This window comes from Felis catus, chromosome B1, assembly GCF_018350175.1.
Source record: "Felis catus isolate Fca126 chromosome B1, F.catus_Fca126_mat1.0, whole genome shotgun sequence".
In the NCBI taxonomy this organism is placed as follows: Eukaryota; Metazoa; Chordata; class Mammalia; order Carnivora; family Felidae; genus Felis; species Felis catus.
In genome coordinates, this window is record NC_058371.1 from 33,039,139 (window position 1) to 33,059,269 (window position 20,131).

The window sequence follows — 20,131 nt, forward strand, 5'->3', positions numbered from 1 at the left end:
GAGACCTGTCCAGTCGCAAACAGAGTTTAGCTTGGCCGTGACACCCTGTGGGTGTGCACGCACCTAAGCCTGGGTGCATCCCTTCCGCGGGCGTGACCACCTAACGGCAGGGCCATTGGAGAGGTTAGAATCAGGCCACCTCCCTTCCGCCAGCCTCTGCTAGTCGCCAGGGGTAGGATCTGGAACAAATATTCACATTCACAAGCTCTTTCTGGGCCTCCTTCTTCTCAGCAGCAAAATGAGGAAATTGATTCGAGATTTGCATCAACCCTAACACTCGGTCATTAGCAAATGCCCGGTTTAGTTGCCGGTCCTTGGAGAGTAAATTACCTTAACAATGAAATATTTACATAATCGGGGAGGTGGCCGGCTCCTGCAGAGCTAATGGCTTGCTCGATGGCCCGTGGACCTTACGACCAGCTGCGAGCGGGCTCCTAGCTTCCGGGAACCGGGACAGACGCTCTGCAGGGAGGACCGCCCGCCCGCCGCGGAGACACCTGACTCCCAGCGGTCAGGGCTGGGGCCTTCTGGCCTCGGGGAGACAAAGCCGCCTCCAGGCCCGGCTGCACGGAGACGCCCACTCTCTCTGTGGCTCTGATCCCAAAATAAACCAGATCCTGTTTCTCCTATTCATAGAAAGGCAGGCAGGGCGCCTTTTATCCTTCCTTGCGCTTTTTTCTTGTTTGGTGTGGGAAAGAGAAACATAACCCACCAGTAGCATAAATGGGAGAGAACGTTTGACCTTTGTAGAATCACATTGGGCGGCGGTTGAAAGTGATTTTCCACTAATTCCCTTAGGTACAGAGGGGAAGGCCCAGCACGAAGAGTCCCCCAGCGGAGACTAGATGCCAGCCGGATGCCTCCTTTGCAAAGCATGGGTAACAGCACTTAGAAACTCTGGGTCAGCTTGGACACACTCCCCAGCTGTACCACACCATGGGCCATCCACCCACCAACCTACCAAAGAAAGCTTACATACATGTAGTGAGGACAGGGCTTGGAAAATAAAAATCGGAAAATCAAGACTCTGGACGTTTATTATTATTAATTATTATTATTATTTTGTTTAGAAACTAAAGTTTTTAGAATTCTTTTTTTTTTTTTTGTGAAACAATATTGAATTTTTACCATCAGTGAAAAGGAAAACTGAACGTGAACAGGGCGCTGTACCTCCTACAAACTAAAAAAATAGGGGCGCCTGGGTGGCTCAGTCGGTTCAGCGTCCGACTTCGGCTCAGGTCATGATCTCACGGTTTGTGGGTTCGAGCCCCGCGTCGGGCTCTGTGCTGACAGCTCAGAGCCTGGAGCCAGCTTTGGATTCTGTGTCTCCCTCTCTTTCTCTGCCCCTCCCCTGCTCATGCTCTGTCTCTCTCTGTGTCAAAAATAAATAGAAACATTAAAAAATAAATAAATAAAAAATAAAACAAAACAAAAAAACCCACAACCTTTGGCCTCTTCCCCAATTTCCTTTTAATCAGTTTGCAAACCGAAAAGGAGGCTGGACCACCGAGCATTCTTGGCTCTAAGGACTATTACATTCCCCCCTGTTTTACAAACAGTAGCTATGTGTAGAAGGTCTGCCTTTAATGGAATTGCTCTGTCGGAGTGGGAGCTATCTGCCTATTAATGTCTAATTCTGCTTTTCTCAGAAACACCATTAGGCTTTTCATCTGGAATTTTCACCCAAGTTCTGGTAAATGCGTGTTTGCTTTTAAGATTCTTTCAAGGAAGAACCAGGGGTTGTCAAAGGATCCTGGTCCCCTTCATAAAGCCCTGATAGAAAGTCACAGTCATTGCCCAAAGGAGCAGTGGAAGAATTTAATGTTCTGCTTCCCTTGCTCACTCGATGGCTCTGAACGGGAAGACGGGGGTGGGGAATAGCCCATAGGAGTCTTTACACAACAGCTCCGCGCTTACGAAAAGTATTAAATGGAAATCAACGGCAAGGAACAGTCACGTGTTACCTGGTAAGTGGATTCCCTGCCTCAACTTCACGAAGTGCCTTTTCATTTTTGTGCGGCTCCTGAAGAGCCTTTTAAGGAGAAAAGAGCTGTGAGAGCTTGCAAAGGGACCAAGAAGTCGTTGACCCTCTTTTCCTTGCCGAGGAAGGCTTTGTCCACCTTTGCCCTCCAGCTCATGGGACGAGGTGAGAACAACGCTGGCCTCTCAAGCAGTGACCTTGGTTTCGGGCCGGGGTCCAGCATTTCCTTTCGGTCAGGTTGGTGTCATCCCGGCAGCTGTGAGTTCTTGGACTCAGCATCTGGTACGCCCTAACCTCGGGGCCCTCTGGAGCTGCAGGACTTCTGCCGTCACTCCTGCCCAGATGTAACCCTCTGAGCAGCCTTTTGCTGTTCCACCTTCCCAACTTGACGGCCCGTGTCTGCTACCCCGAACACCTCTCACCTTAGCCCAGTGGGTCTCAACAGGAGGCAGCATTTGGAAATACGCTTTGGTGGGAGGGGACATTTTTGTTTGTCACAAGGACCGAAGGCACTTAGAGGGTGGAGGGCAGGGATGCTAAACAATTTGTCCTGCCTGAAATGCCGGTGGCACTAAGGGTGAGAAGCCGCTCTTGCCCCGAGAGGATATGTGCCTGCCGGGCACTACCAAAGGTACGGCAAAATTCCCAGTCCCATCTGGAAACTTCTACTCAGTCTTTTATTTCTTTGTTTATTTTTGAAACATCTATTGATTTATTTTGAGGAGAGGGGAAGGGCAGAGGGAGAGGAAAGAGAGAGAATCAATCCCAAGCAGGATCTTCACTGTCAGCGCAGAGCCCGACGTGAGACTTGATCCCATGAACCATGAGATCACGACCTGAGCCGGAATCAAGAGTCAGACGCTTAATCGGCTGAGCCACCCAGGTATCCCAACTTCTACTCAGTCTTGTGGGTCTTCTCTTCTCCCAACTTGGTTTTGTGAATTGGAACTGCAGTCAACTCCTTTGTTCCTTCCTGGATGATCAGCCTGTCCAAGACTTAGGACTTAGAAAGGTCCAAATGTTCCTATCCGTGCCCATGTAGCATATTTCTCTGACCCCTTATAGTAGCCTAAAGCGTATTTGTTTTCCAGTTGTTAATTTTGACTCTACCCTCTACTGGAATTCTGTTTGCTCTCTTTTGTTATATTTCTCTTTTTTTTAATTTTTAAATTTTATTTAAATCCAAGTTAGTTAACATATAGTGTAATAGTGGTTTCGGGAGTAGAATTTAGTAATTCATCACTTACATATAACACCCAGTGCTCATCCCAACAAGTGTCCTCCTTAATGCCCATCACCCACCTAGCCCATTCCCCACTCATGTCCCTCCATCAACCCTCAGTTTGTTTTCTGTATTTAAAAGTCTCTTCCGGTTTGCCTCCCTCTGTCTGTCTTATTTTTGCTTCCCTTCCCCTATGTTCATCTCTTTTGTTTCTCAAATTCCACACATGAGTGAAATCATATGATATCTGTCTATTTCGCTTAGCATAATACCCTCCAGTTCCATCCACATTGTTGCAGATGGCAAGATGTCATTCTTTTTGATTGCCGAGTAATATTCCATTACATATATATATATATATATATATATATATATATATATCACATCTTCTTTATCCATTTGTCTGTCGATGGACATTGGGCTCTTTCCATACTTTGGCTGCTATGAACATTGAGGTATATGTGCCCCTTTGCATCAGCATTTTTGTATCCTTTGGATAAATACCCAATCGTGTAATCACTGGGTTGTAGGGTAGTTCTATTTTTAATTTTTTGAGGAAACTCCATACTGTTTTCCGGAGTGGCTGCACCAGTGTGCATTCCCTATTATTAGCCATTTCTTAAGCCCAGCCAGGCGGAATCTTACAGGTATGTAATACCAACTCTAGAAACTCGTCTGTCTTGTATTGTTCCTTCCTGGGAGATCTGACCTCAGAGGCCTCCCACGGTAGTCAAGGGAAAAAGACAACAAACAAGCATTCATTAGCTTGCTTCAGCTGCCTCAACAAAGTGCCACACACTGGGTGGCTTGAACAACAGGCATATGATGTCTAGCAATTATGGAGGCCAGAAGGCTGAGAACAAGGTGTGGGTGCGGTTAGTTCTTTCTGAGGGCTCTGAGGGAAGGATCTGTTCCACACTTCTCTCCTAGCCTTGGGTGGCTTACTGCCAATCTTTGGAGTTCCTTGGCCTGTAAGTAAGAGCATCACCCTGATCTCTGCCTTCATTCCCATGTGCATTTCCCTTGTACACATGTCTGTGTCCAAGTTTCCCCTTTTTATAAGGACACTAGTCACATTGGGTTAGGGACGCACCCTGCCCCGATATGACTTCATCTTAACTATTTATACTTACAATGACTATTCCAAATAAGGTCACATTCGGACACAGTTGGGGTTAGGGCTTCAACGTATGAATTTGGAAGGGAACGTCAGTCAACTCATAACAGTATAGTAGATCGTAAGCACTAAGGAGAAGAGGAAAGCAGGGGAAGGGGTTTGGGGAGCACAGAAGTTGGGGGGCATGTTGTTTCTAAGGAGTGGTCAGGTGGTCCCTGATAAGGCGGTATTTGAGCTGATTTGAAGGCAATGGAAGAACCAGTCATGTGACTATCCAAGAGAAGAAAATTCTAGGCAGAAGGAATGGCATATGCAAAAGTCTTGGGGTGGGAGTGAGCGGGCATGTTTGAGTAGCAGCAAGGTGCCCGATGTGGTTGGATTGGAGAGTGACAGGATGGATGGGAGGAATGGGGTCGGAGGCAGGTAGGGGAACCAGAGCATGTGGACATTTGATGGCTTAGTAAGGCTCTAAAAGCCACTTGGTCCTCAACTCTCTGGACCACTTGTCCAGATAGTTTGGGTTGAAGAAAATACCAATAGCTACCCATTACTGAACATCTGCAAGTTACTATCCCCATGATGTGCTCATTTTAATTCGTTGGCATATTTTTCCTCATTTCCTCTTATTTTATAGAAGAGAACACGAAGGCTCAGAGCGATTCAGTGATTCGTCCTGTGTCACATGCTCAGGTACCTGAGGCAGTTTGGACCTCTTGGCCGTTTGACTTCAAAGTCCATGTGCTTAACTTTCATGCTGAATGGATGTTATGGGTTGAATTGTGTCCTCCCAAATTCATAGGTTGAAGTCTTAACCCCCTAGAACCTCAAAATGTGGCCTTATTTAGAAATAGGGTCATTGCAGATGGAATTACTTAAGATGTGATCGAGCTGGTATAGGACGGGCTCCTAATCCAATATGGCTGTTGTCCTTATAAAGAGAGGATATTTGGACAAATCTGAACACAGACACACACGCAGGGAGAATGCCATGGGAAGATGAATGCAGAGATTGGAGTGATGTTTCTACAAGTCAAGGAAAGCTAAGCATCCCCAACAAGAAGCTAGGGTAGAGGCATGGAACAGATTCTCCCTCACATCCCTCACAAGAAACCAACCCTGCTGACACCTTGACTTTGGACTTCTGGCTTCCAAAACTGTGAGATAATACATTTCTGTTGTTTAAGCCACTTAGTTGGCTGGGCTTTGTTATGGCAACCCCAGTGGAAGAATGCAATCGATGTCTATGGTTATCTATATTTATTCATTTCCGTGATTTATAGCTTAAGGCCTTTTCCACCTTCCACAGGACATATGTTTCTACCATATATCATCATAGGTTTATGAATCAAAATCCCATAGCTGTAGATTTATGAGATTATAGATGTAGTGAGATCTTGGAAATAATCTTTTTGTAGATACAGAGTTGAGGCCAGGATAGGAAAGGGCTTTCTCAAGGTCACACAGGAAATTCCATTTGCTTGTTTTCTGGTGTTACTTGACTTTGGATTCTCTTCCAGGCCACCCTGACTTTTCTCCCTTTTGGCCTGTTTAGAGAAGGGTCTACCTGTGGTGCACCTATCTCTCGAGGAGGCAGTAGGTGTCGACCTTGTGTGGGGACAAGCCCCTGCTCCTTTCTTCACCAGAGTTTGCTGGAACCCCCTGAGATCAATACACAACACAGATCTCTTCATTCTAGCACCAGCTACGGTAGGCCTTCGGAGATCACTGATCCCATGTCCAAACACCGTCCTCCTTTGTTGCTCTAGGAGAAAAGTCTCATAATTTCTATGCCCTAGACCTTGGGATCTGAAGGACTTTTCCATCGATGTGATATGAGGTACACACTGCTTTACTCATAATGTAGTCGTCTTGGGGGCAGCACATGGAACTTCTTTGTCCAAGCATAACCTGCGAGGGTCTGATGATTTGCCTCCCTTCACCTTGTGGAGAATCTCAGAGCAGAACTACTAAGGGTTCGGTTGTCTCCATCCTGCGGTATGAATATCCCTGCTGTGCCCTGTCTGTTGAACGCATCCAGGGGACCAGACTGTGGAAGTCGGTGAGGGGAGGTCCTAGAGGGAAGATCAATCAAATTCAGGCTTGAGACAACTCACTGTTCCCTCAATCCTCAGGGAGCCTTGTTGGCTGGCTCCACACTCCTCACCTGGTTACCTCACATGATGGTCACATTACCAACACATCATTTATACCAAAGGAAGAGATGTCTCCTCACAAGAGCTTATATAATGCTTTTTGTCCTACTCTACATCCTTTAGGGATAGCCTAGGGGACTCCGTATTTGAAGTCTTATGTGTCATGCTTATTGAGTGAGCTATGAATTGAGTGAGTGAGGTTTGAAAATTTTTAATGGGGGGAGGGTGCCTGGGTGGCTCAGTCGGTTAAGTGTCTGACTCTTGATTTCAGCTCAGGTCATGATCTTATAGTACGGTCGCGAGATCAAGCCCCACGTCGGACTCTCTGGTAGGTGTGGAGTCTGCTTAAGACTCTCTCTCTCTCTCTGCCCTTCCCTTGCTTGCTTTCTCTCTCTAAGAATAAAATAAAATAAAATAAAATAAAATAAAATAAAATAAAATAGTTAATAGGGCAAGATGCACTAAAATACTGGCCTTGGAACAACAACAACAACAAAAAAAAAACCCCATGAATTTCAGTTTATTTTTGAGACCTTTGGGAAAAAGCTTTTAGTCTGTTCCACTACAAGAAGGACCAGAAGAGTCTTGCTCCAAATTGTCGCCTGAGTGTTGAAATGTCGCCATTATTTTTTCTTCCATGCACGCACATTTACCTGGGGGAAATGTTACTCTCAGGGACTGCATCCTAACGTGATTATGGGATCTGAGGGAAAGAAGGCTCTTCTCGGCTGGAGCCCAGCTAAGCCAGGCTGCTGCTAGGCCCATGCATTCTGTTTAGTACTCACTCCTGCATTCATCATTGATTTGGCGGTAAGAGGTAACACTGATGAAAGGGAGGCTGGAGGGTTAAGGATAAATATTTCCGATGCCACAACTTTACCATAGCCTGATGCAAAGTGAGAGGCAGGTGGGAGATCTGGGTCATCTCCCATCTCCAGTTGTCCCTCAAGCTTGGGGCCAAAGGGACGGTGGGTACTAGAAGGAAGTTCTAAGGACTATGCTCAGTGAGCCATTGCATGCACATTAAAGTCGACAACGCACAGAACTTTACTACGCACTATTGGTATAAAAATCAATGTCCGATATACGGTTTCTTCTAGTGAAGCACTTATACTCTGGTTAGGGCGACAGAATTTCTGGAGAACCTCTCTGTCAAGAGGTCTTCATGAAGCCGAGTGGTTCTTAGATGCCTGAGAATACATACATGTCTGGAAAGCATAAGAGTGGTCTCTACAACATCCCAAGGTCTTTTCCAAGCATAGGAAACCCTGAGATCTGTCCGGTGTTACCATCAGCACCTGAAGGGGCAGCTTTATCTTCAGACTTGGTCAACTAGCTGGGTCACTGGCCACCAAGGGGCTCCAACTTTTTTTTCCAGATCACCCAAACACATTCCTTCACTGGCCCATCCACAAACCTAAAATGACTACATGATTTCTTCCCCCATTTTTTTTTTTCTTTTGACAGCATGATGGCTTGCTCATCTTTTTTTTTTTTTTTTTAATTTTTTTTTTCAACGTTTATTTATTTTTGGGACAGAGAGACACAGAACATGAACAGGGGAGGGGCAGAGAAAGAGGGAGACACAGAATCGGAAACAGGTTCCAGGCTCTGAGCCATCAGCCCAGAGCCCGACGCGGGGCTCGAACTCCCGGACCGCGAGATCGTGACCTGGCTGAAGTCGGATGCTTAACCGACTGCGCCACCCAGGCGCCCCATGGCTTGCTCATCTTGCAGAAAATTTGGGGCATTTTCTGCCCTTCTCAGATTTCAGGTTCCACGCAAAAGGGAAGAGACTCAGGCTTCCTCCGTATGGCCTGGACACGGGTTGGAAGTTTGAGAGATAGGAGCAGTCTTCTGGTGAGAGCGGGGACAGTGAGATTTCATGATGGCAAGGAGAACATCGGACAGGGGAAGAAAGGTGACCTTTTACCGCTTTCTCAACGGGGCTCAAGATCAGATCAAGACACATCCGACGTCAGGCAGGCTGTCCACACTATTTCTTTGGCGTCATTTTTTCCCTTGTAACCAACTAATTACAACAGACCCGGGACTCAGCAATTAAGAATGATTTACGTTCCCTTCCCGAGGGAGAAACAATCAAATATCCCAGGCAGAATCCCTTTATCATCCTGCTAACTACAGAAGACACAGAGAGCTCCTTTCATCCAAACCACCTTAAATATTGCAGGGCCTGCTGTACAGCCTGAGGCAGTCAAGACCTTGCATTTTGCACCAGATACTGTTTCGAGCTCTCATTCTCTAATTGGAAAACAAAAGAAAGACAGAAAGAAATGGAATAGTAGCAGGAACAGACTGCGCTGCCCTCCCTTGTCATCAAATTATGCCTTTCATCCTGGCATTAAACAAGAGCTGGCAATAAAGAAAACCCCAGGAGCCCACTATTCTTGGGATTGTATCAGGGCGGAAGATTAAACTCCTAAACCATTCAAGATGTCTCGGCTTTGTCCCTCCACCAAGAGGCTCTTATTACTATCCCCTCTGTTTCCTAGTGAAATACGTTTCTGCGGTGTTAGGGGGAATTTACGAGGAGCTCAAGGCTTCCTGTTTGAAGACACTTTCTTTCAGAAAGAGGCAAAGGAGAAAGGGGGGCAAAAAAAAAATCCAGCCCTGAAAAATCAAAACACACTTGGCTTTGTGTGATTATATTTAAGAAAATTCGATACCTGTGCAGAATCTTCAGTTGCCTATGTTGGTGCCCGAATCAGAACAAAGAGCACTCTTCTATGAAATTTCTTTTTTTTTTATTAAAAAAATTTTTTTTATGTTTATTTATTTTTGAGAGACAGAGTGTGAGTGGAGGAGGGGCAGATAGAGAAGGAGACACAGAATCCGAAGCAGGTTCCAGGCTCTGAGCTGTCAGCACAGAGCCCCGAATCAGAACAAAGAGCACTCTTCTATGAAATTTCTTTTTTTTTTTATTAAAAAATTTTTTTTTAATGTTTATTTATTTTTGAGAGACAGAGTGTGAGTGGAGGAGGGGCAGATAGAGAGGGAGACACAGAACCCGAAGCAGGTTCCAGGCTCTGAGCTGTCAGCACAGAGCCCGACGCGGGGCTCGAACTCGTGAACCACAAAATCATGACCTGAGCCCAAGTCGGATGCTTAACCAACGGAGCCACCCAGGCGCCCCTCTTCTATAAGACTTCTAGTGAAGCAAAACTTCCATGAAATCAAATTGTAGTCTTTCTCCCTGAAGTGATGAGTCACTGAGATTTGGGCGTCATGATTCACTCCTGAGTGTAACCCGAAAGTTTGAACAATTATCAAATACTCCAGCCTCGTTTTCACGACAAAAGTCAGTCCCAATCAATCCGTTCCCAGCTCAAAATAACTTGTCAGGTTTGGTGAAGATATTTGCAAGTCTGTTTCTATTTGCTTAATTTAAAGAGAAAGGTTTTCAGGTTTTAGATGAAGACATTCTTTTTTTTTTTTTTTTTTTCAACGTTTATTTATTTTTGGGACAGAGAGAGACAGAGCATGAACAGGGGAGGGGCAGAGAGAGAGGGAGACACAGAATCGGAAGCAGGCTCCAGGCTCTGAGCCATCAGCCCAGAGCCCGACGCGGGGCTCGAACTCACGGACCGCGAGATCATGACCTGGCTGAAGTCGGACGCTTAACCGACTGCGCCACCCAGGCGCCCCTAGATGAAGACATTCTTGAAAGCTGGAAGGTAGATGAACACACAGCGCTCCCCGGAACAGGGGAGGTTTGGAATTGGAGTGGTAGATGGGGGCTGCCGTGGGCGGGAGGAAGGAAGGGCAACAGCAGTAAATATATAAGCTTTTCAGAAGCTCCAGGAGCGAGGGACCACAGTCCTCCAGAAGGTGCCCCGAGTGGAAGGAAGAAGGCAAGGTGAGAACATTTTGTTTTCTACACAGATATTATTCATGCACACGCACCAGGAAACTACCATAGCTGATGTTTCCCAAATCAGGAGACATGGTTCCCTGCTGGAGACTCTCGGTGCCAAGATTCCAGAATCTGTGAGCGCAGCTGGCGTGGGTGTGCCGGAAACATCAAAGACCTTTCTGTCCCCTGTCTCCCCCCACTGCTGACCTCGGCACCCGCCCCGTGGTGTTGAAATTGTCTGCATCTGAATTCCTTGCAGGTAATCAAAAACAAGAGAAAAGAACTCAAGGCAGACGGTGTCTCACTGTGAGGCCAATGAGAAGAGTTGTTGACGATTCTCAACCCCCTACAGTACGGGTTCGGGGTGTTTAGGCTGTTACAACCCCCTTCGGAAAGCCCTATGCAAATTTTGCCCCCCCTTTTGCCCAGAAAAATGTATAAATGCACGCAAGTTTGTAAGCAAACTTAGATGGTCCACAAATCTCCAGAAGACCACCCATGAAGCCTACCCATCTCTCTGCCTCTCAACTCAAAATGTCCTCTCCTGCACTCATTCTCCACTTGGCTTCTATCTCTTACACTGTCTCCTTCCTGAAGTCTTTCGCGGTTTTCATCCGAACACCTGCACGGCTCCTTTGCGTTGTCTTCGAAAGTGTATCCTCACTCAGGGATGTCTTGTCTGCCTGAATGGTTATAGGCTCCTTGGGAGCTGGCACGTTGTGTCCTTCAATTTTGTGTCTCCAGAGCACGTGTAGGAAAGAGGCCTCTTTCCCAACACATGACTTCCCCAACCTCCCTCTCCCCCATGATATATTTCTGATACATGTAACATTTTCCCTTAACATTAGAAAGCGGCACTGATACGTGTCCCCCTCCCACCCCCCATGGTCCTCCAACTTCCCGACCTCCACCTCCGCTCCGGACAGAAGATTCCAAACCAAGGAGAACGTGGTACCCTCGTCAGCAGATGGAAGCCAACCCTTTCCCACTAATCAGTAAGAGAAGTGTCTGTGGAAAGTCTGCACTGGGAACTTTGGTACCATCCTGAGAGCTCAAGTCATGGTTCGGCTAGCTGGTGTTATAAACGACCAGAGGTTCCGACAAGGAGACTCTTCTAATTTGAACTCTGTAGGCTCTTGGGGCAATTTCAGTGGGATTCTTTCCCTTCACGCAGGCCCCAGTGGATTTAGCCTAAAGTCCTTTCAAAGTTAGAGCTGCTACTATACATTTATGGGGCCATCTCCTTCTTTTTTTTTTTTTTAATTTTTTTTAACGTTTATTTATTTTTGAGACAGAGAGAGACAGAGCATGAACAGGGCAGGGGCAGAGAGAGAGGGAGACACAGAATATGAAACAGGCTCCAGGCTCTGAGAAGTCAGCCCAGAGCCTGACGTGGGGCTCGAACTCACGGACCGCGAGATCGTGACCTGAGCTGAAGTCGGACGCTTAACCTACTAAGCCACCCAGGCGCCCCATGGGGGCCATCTCCTTCTAAAATAAGAAGATATTGTCGGTACTTCCTTATCATACATTAGCGTAAACTTTTATTGTTAGTATTAAAAGACAATACGTGTTAGGAATAAATAACACAAGTAATGCAAATAACTTTCAGAAATCTAAAAACTGCTTATTTTTTCCTAGGATGATTTTATAATTTTGTGGTTCTATACTTTGGAATCAGACTCACTTGGATATTACCAGAAGTATGACCATGAGGCTATTACTTAATTTCTCAAAACCTCAGTTTCTTCATCTATAAAGTGGGAATAATGATACCAACTTCTCCTCAACGAATAAGTAATCCATCATTGATTCTAGGTCTTTTGCTAGATAATATCTAGATGACATCCAGAAGCTTTCTAGATCATGCTGACACTGCTCAGTCTTTTTAAAAAAAATTTTTTTTTTTAAATTTTTTTTCAACGTTTATTTATTTTTGGGACAGAGAGAGACAGAGCATGAACGGGGGAGGGGCAGAGAGAGAGGGAGACACAGAATCAGAAACAGGCTCCAGGCTCTGAGCCATCAGCCCAGAGCCTGACGCGGGGCTCGAACTCACGGACTGCGAGATCGTGACCTGGCCGAAGTCGGACACTTAACCGACTGCGCCACCCAGGCGCCCCTAAAAAATTTTTTTTTAATGTTTATTTATTTTTGAGAGACAGAGAGAGACAGAACATGAGCAGCGGAGGGGCAGAGAGAGAGGGAGACCCAGAATACGAAGCAGGCTCCAGGCTCCGAGCCGTCAGCAGAGAGCCCGACGCGGGGCTCCAACTCACAAGATCATGACCTGAGCCGAAGTTGGATGCTCAACCGACTGAGCCACCCTGGCACCCCTCAAGTTGGTTACTAGTGACTGTGATTTTTCTTGGCTATAATTACATTTGTGATTTTTTTGTGTGTGATTTTTTTTTTTTTTACTCAACCCTGGATATTTTGAATTATATGTTGTAAAGATTCTGAGTTCTGTTATCTTCCTCTGAAGAGTGCTATTTCCTGTTTTAGCAGGTGGTTCAGTTGCCAGCTGATCATCTTGAACTTGCGTAAGCTTAGTTTGGTACTTTGTTGCAGGATCTGTGGAAAGTCCAAAGTATTTCTGAAGCCCTTCTACCCTGATGCAGTTCAGTGTTCAAATCCTGCCTTGGTGCCTTAGCCAGTGCCCCAGGGGTGTTTCTAAAATGTCACTGAGACCTCTTGACTCCCGGGGGCCTCGACGTCCAAAGTCTTTGGACACTGGTCTTCTTCCAGAATTGCTACCATCTGTTCATTATCAACTCCTTCGTAGCTGTGAGCTGTGGTCCCTTCTTGTTCATTTGCAGCCCAGGTCTCAGGCATGGTGTCATGATGGACCCCCATCTGGATTACAGGGGAACCCTCTCTGCACAGCTCCCCCCTTGCCAACGCCCTACGCTGCAGATTCCAGCTATCTCAGCTCTGCTGCTCTCTGTTCTCCGTCTCTCTACCTTAACTTCCACCCTGCTTGGACTTCAGCACTCTAGTGAGAGAACTGTCCCTGGCCGACAGCTACCTGGATGACTGTGGGTGGACCTTCACGTTTTTCTTTCTCAGGGAAGCAGTCTTGGGCTGCGTGTTGTGTTGTCCACTGCCTGCACGCGGTTACCTGAAGCATTTTCCCCCAGTTTTATGGCTGTTTGCAGCGGGAGGACTAGTCCCTTCTAGCTGGGAGTGTAAACCTCTCCAGTTCTTCAAGCCTCATCATCCTCTTGGCAGATGGTATGTTTCATAGTCTGGGGCTCAATTTCTCATTCCTCCCCTAACCCCCGGCTTCATGAATCTTCCCCTCTTCCAAAAGGAGCCAGGTTCTCCTCGGGATCTGCTGGTAAGTTTCTGTTTTCTCTCTCAGGGACATCTGCAGCTCACAGCCCATTTGCAAAATGAACCAACTCAGGCTTTCCAGTGCGACAGGAGGGCTACTGCCTTTGGGACTCTGGTAACTAGCCCCACCCACTCCCTTTTGTTCTTTAGGATGATTCGGAACAAACTGCCGCTCCTCCCCAGCCCCCCTTCATGGTTGTGGGGTCTTAGAGTTGTACTTTCCGACATCAATTTGTGTTAACATCAATACAAGTGCACATTTCCAAGCATGGGAGAAGAGTGGGTGACCACAGGCTCCTGTACAGAATAATCAATAAGATACCCCAGTGAATTCTCATCAGGACAAAGGAAAGAGGGAAAGCAAGGCTTTATCTATTGAGAGCCGGTGAGGAGTCAGGCACTCTGCTGAGCACTTTCATGTATATAATATCATTTACATCTTAACTGCACCTTAAAGAGGTGGTATTATTATCCCCACTTTGAATAAATGAAAGGCGGGAGGCTTCCAGAGATAAGTAATGGGTGTCAGCTCACAGCAGACCGCGGTGAAGTCCGGAAGGAAGCCGGGTGTCTGTGACTTTGGAATGCTTTTGCAGATACCAGACAATCTCACCAAAGAACAGACCTCGCCCCTCCCTTTCTAAATACACAACTCCTACGGCTACGTGTTTTGTGACTTACTCCGGTAAATCTGTCCTCGGTTTAAGCCACTTCTCCTTGCATACAAATGTTGAGGGAAGGGAAATAATGCACCGTATGATTTTTCCCTAGACTGAAGTTGGCCAATCTGCCTCCAAGAGGACAAGCCAGGAATGGAAAGGGTAGAAGTGTTGTTGGTTTGGGAGGCCACATTTTCATTCACCCTTCTTTAACCTCAAGAGTAAAATTTTTTTGTTTATGTATTTTGAGAGAGACAGAGACAGTGCGAGTGGGGGGAGGGGGAGAGAGAGAGAGAGAGAGAGAGAGAGAGAGAGAGAGAATCTCAAGCAGGCTCTGCACTGCCAGAGCAGAGCCTGATGCTGGGCTTGAACTCATGAAAGCATGAGACCGTGACCTGGGCTAAAACCAAGAATTGGGCTTTTTTTTTTTTTTTTTTGAGTGAGAGAGAGTGCAAGTGAGCGAGAGGCAGGGGGGGGGGGGGCCGGGAGAAAGAGAGAGAGTCTCTCTGAGAAAGCAGGACTCACCAGAAGTGGGACTTGAGCTCACCCGATGCAGGGCTCAAACTCATGAACCCACGAGATCACGACCTGAGACGAAGTCAGATGCTTAACCGACTGAGCCACCCAGGCGCCCCCAAGAGTCAGACTCTTAACAGACGGAGCCACTAACCTTAATACTCATAAGAACTAACATCAATTAAGCACCTTCTGTCTGCCCTTGCACTAAACGTTGCAAACACCTCTCATGTAATCCTCTCAGTGAACCCATAAGGTGTGTATTATATCTATGCTTCATCTTTAGATCAAAGCAATAAAGTCTGAAGAAGTTAAGTAGTTTGTAGTGGGTGTTAAATCAGCAGAATCAGAGGCTGACCTAGACGCTAAGATTCCAGTCTATGCTTCTTTAAAAAAATTTTTAACGTTTATTTATTTTTGAGACAGACGTTTTTTTAACGTTTATTTATTTTGAGACAGAGCATGAACGGGGGAGGGGCAGAGAGAGAGGGAGATACAGAATCAGAAGCAGGCTCCAGGCTCTGAGCCATTAGCCCAGAGCCCGATGCGGGGCTCGAACTCACCGACCGCGAGATTGTGACCTGAGCTGAAGTCGGACGCTTAACCGACTGAGCCACCCAGGCACCCCTCAGTCTCTGCTTCTAAACCACGACCCTGTAACTCTTTCTAACCGCCTCTATCCTAACCACTCTGATTCCCTAATCTAGACATCCTGGAATTATAAATAATTCCTAACTGTCTTGATCGCTTGGCCTCCGTGCCCAAGTATGCTTTTCCTAGATCACAGAAAGATTTTCAAATAGGTTTGGGCCAAATCCAGACCTTGGGACCCTCTGTAAAACTGTGGAAGAGGAGTCCCCTTCTGCCAGAGCTGGAAGGGTTCAGAGCCCGTGAGCACTGAGCAGGTGGTCAAATGTTCATTACTTGTAGGATTACAGTAATAAGCAAGCGCCCTGAAGATACAAGTATGAGCCTCTATTTAATTTTATCTGCCGGGGCTGGCAAGGACAAGTGACACTGTCACAAATAAAACCTTCATGTATTATGGAATAAGGCCGCCTTGTCTCTCAAAAACAAAGATAAGGCAAACAACCACACACAGCTAAGTGAGTAGCCTTCCCTCCACAGCGCCAAAGTAAATAATGTAATCTGCCTGGGGGGGGGGGGTGCAAGACACTCACAGGAAAAATCTGAAGTCAATTGTGGAGGTTTGATAAGGGAAGCAGAAAGATAACCTGATTTCTGGGAAGAGACAGCAGGCCTTTCAACAGCTAGAGTGCGGCTCTTGCTGCAAAGAGCTTCGAGGAGAGCGATTAACCGACCCGCACAAACTGCTGTGAGGGCTGGGGAGCCTGGAAGACAGGACCAATGTGGATCGACCTGAAAACGTGGAGAACTGAGGTGGTGGGGGGGAGGGCTGCAGGCTCCATCTGTCCCCTCCCCCTAACGCCTCCCTCCCGCTGGGGCAGCTCACACTCTCTTTCCTGTGGGCACCGCCCCTAGGTGCAAAATATTCCGACTAATGTGGAGGGGCTTAAAGGCAGTTTAAGATACAATAAGAAAGGCACGCAGGGCCTGTGGATACCCAAGGAGAGGGTTCTTACCCTTACCCCGCTCAGAAAGCAGAGTCATCCGGATCCTCAGGCCTGGCGCCAGACGTTTGCGTCCTTAGTAAGGAGGGGCTGTGATATATACAATACAAGATCCTCTAGGACGGGCTTCTTCCTCCCACCCGCAGCCGTCATCTCGCCTTTCTGCCTTGAGAAACTGCCAACCGGAAGGGTAGAAACTTCACAAAGTTCCTAAAAGCCTAACCACTAAGCGGTCCAAGAACGTGTGTGTAAGTGGGTGCAGACCAGCAAAATTCTGGGCTAGTTAGCGCACATTTCCCAGGATGTTGATGGTGCCTGTGGCCGTAACCAAGGGCCTGAACAGGGTGGCGAAGGGGGGAAGTGCCCTGAAAAGAAGAGAGGAACTGGAAACGGGCAAAAGAACTCTCTCTGGGGAAACTGCAGACATAACTTTAAATGGGGCTCCTGCAAAGCACGGAGGGTAGTAATTTGATGGGGAGAGAGACAGAAGCCCAGAGACAGACAACTCCAAGGTAAAGCGCAACAGCTACAGCAAGGTTGGCGTAAGGCGCACGGGAGACCCCAGCCGTGGGGAAGCCCTTTCCCTCTCGGGGCATCATGTCCCCGACCGTAAAACAAAGGGATTGCCACAAAGGGATTGCCGCCGAGCTGCAAGCCTGAGCCCCCTTCTGAGTCTAGAATGCCTTTCAATTGCAATGAAAGTTCGGTATTCTTGTCCCCAGAAAAACGCGCCTGTGCTCAAAAATACATCAAGTGGGGTGCACTTTCAGGGTGTGCCTGCACACTCCCACCCAGCCGGCCGATGGTGCAGAGGCCGGACCCCAGCCCCTAGCTGGGCCACCTTCGCTCTCCCAGCCGGAAGAGGACAGGGCGCCGGCTCTGCGGAGGGGAAGGAGTGACTCAGCATCGGATGCAGGGAATGGGGGAGGGGGACAGGCGCCGCCCCGAGCCCGAGCTCCCGGCGCTTGCGTTTGGGGACGTCGCCCCCAACCCCCAAGCCTCCTCTGACCAAGGAGCGTCCCTTCTTTCTTTGACCCGGCACGCCGCTGGCCCTGCGTGCGGTTCCCTCGCCACGCTCGCCGCGCCCCTGCGTCGGGGCAGGTGGCTCCTCGACCCCGCAGCAGCCCGCGCTCCCTGGTCCCTGGGGGGCAGAAAGTCCACTTGCTCCTGCTGTCCACGGGATGGCCCGTCACCCCTCTGCAGTACACTGGCCTGCTCTCCCTCCCACCCGCTGGGTCTCAGCTTTTTCGTTCCTTCCTGGCAAGTTGCGGCAGTACTGAACTTGTGCGGGGCGGGACGCGGCCGCGGCAACTTCCCCGAGCCCGCGCAGGGGGAGGGCGCTTGGGTGCCGGCGCGTGCCGCCCACCCCTGGGCAGGCGAGCGAGGGGCGAGCATGGAAACCGAAGACGGCCCGCACGCGTTCTGCAGCGAACAGCGCGGTTGCGGGGACGCCCACCTCTCTGCAAGAACTGCAGGCGACGCCCTGTCGCGGCCGTGCTCCGTCTCACCGGCGGGGGCGCTGTCGGAGCGGGCAAATACTGCACCTGCAGTGGGCTGCGGGTGGTAGCGGAGGCGCCTGCTTCCAAACGGAGGCGTTTGGCTTTTTAGAAAGGCGGCCGTGCCCAGCACAGAACGTTCTCTGCACAGCTGCGCGGGTTCATGGAAGAGGGAGCCCCAAAAGCGTTTCCAAAGAAAGACTTGTGAACTCCCGGTTTCTCTCCCATTTGTTGTCGGGCCGAAGCTCTGATAGCCTAGTTTACAGAAACGACCAGTAAGCAATACCGCTTTCCTTCCTTTGAAATTACACCACTTTCTAGCCCAACCCACTCTCTAGCAGCCACTAAATTTAGCCCCGGGGCCCACTCTCGGTGCAGCCAGGGATTAAGAATTTATGGGAAACGTCTACGTCCCTCTTTTTCCATCCAGATCCAGGTTCCCACTGACTCCTCTGACTTCCTCTGTTCTCTCAAGGTGGGATTCCAGGCCTCATGCCCCCTTCCCCGCTTCCGGGACTTTGTATTGCCTCCTTCCTCCTATGCCTCGCCAAGAAAGGGTGATTCATTCATTCATTCATTCTTACAAGCCGCAAGCAATCCCTTTGCAGCCCAGACCCTCAGGCTGCTTCTATATTAATAGAAGTTTGGACCTTTTCCTTTTCTGTCCCTAACTTGCACATTTGGAAGTTCGATGATTCTTTTCATTCCTTTCTTTCTTGAACTGGTTAATCGCAGGCTCTCCTTTTCTGCCTTGCCCTGAAAAGGTTGCCTAATGACATAGCAGAACTATAAACTAAATGGGTGTGCGTGACAAAGCAGAATTTCAGTGCCTGGGAGACTCTTAATGAGACATAACTTCGGCCTCTGGCGAGACCTGCCGATGAGATAATGTCTCTGGCAGAAAAGATGAACTTGGGCTGTAACCTGTTAATGACCAGACCAACCTCAGCCCTCTTTGTGGACTCTCCCCAGCACCTCCCTGAGGCCCACGGGTGTCTGCTTTCTCCTGCTGCACTTGTGACCCCAAACGGGTGCCGTTTGAGGACAGCCCCGTCAGGTTGCAAATCTGACCCACCCGAGTATATACAGTTCGAGGGAGACCGGCCTCTGTGTCAAAGGCAGGCACGTAAGTCATTTTCTAGTGCTACCCAGTAGAGACAAAGGCATTGCAGAAAGCACTCTGTGCTTCAGGCACCCTTCCGATTAGCCTGAAATACGCCCAAAGACCTCGGAGGACTGATCCAGCCGTGTCCTTTCCCTATCGGGAGGTCAAAAGTCTTGCTCACTTTAGACCCAAGGCTGCATTCTCTGTGCTGGGTCTTCTCTACTATTCAGTGCTTTCTTTTGCCACGGAGACCCTGTCATCGCACATACACACAAATGCACACCCGCGCACACGCGCGCGGGAATGATACACTCGTGCGTTGGGGGGAATGATACACTCGTGCGTTAATATCTTGTAATACTGTCAACAGTACAAGAATGCGCATTCTTTCCGCGTGACGGGTGAGCAAATTGATGTCTTGAAGGAAGAAAAGAGTTGCATGGAGAAGTGGGCGGTGGAAAGATTGCCGCAGTGGGGTCTCCTGGGCATGCTGTTGCCATAGGGAGGCAGCGGGGGACGCGGGGATGCTGAGAGGCAGGAAGGCAGGAGGAAATGGAAAGAAACGTCCTGCCTAATGTACAGTCTGGCCGGAAGAGGGACATGGCAGTCTTCGTTCCGGCCTGGGTGCCGCTCAGACAATTGCTTTAGACACACCAGGATGTATTGTTTATGATCCTTCAGTCACTTCGTCTCTCTCCTTGCCGCTGAGGAGTCGAGTGGGGGAGTGGGGCGATATTATGCAGCACGAAGTTGCACACTTAGGTAAACACCCTTGGCTCTCAATTTAAACTGTCCGAGTGTCTGACATTTTAATCCATCTGAAAGCTTTCTTCCTAAATGAGCCGGGTGCAGGCGGTCACTTGTCAGCTCTAAGGAGGTGAGCTAAGCTAAGAGGCGCCTGCCCCAATAAATGTAGTTGCATCTAGATCTGGGCAGCTGCAGGGGGCTGACGAGGAAAGTGGCATATGGGCTCCAAATTCTCAGTGTTCATGCTGACTTTTTCCTCGCAATTTACCTAGTCCTTTGTGTGCTCTTACGGTGTCTCTTTGCATCAGAATTTTATGGGCAATAATGCTACGC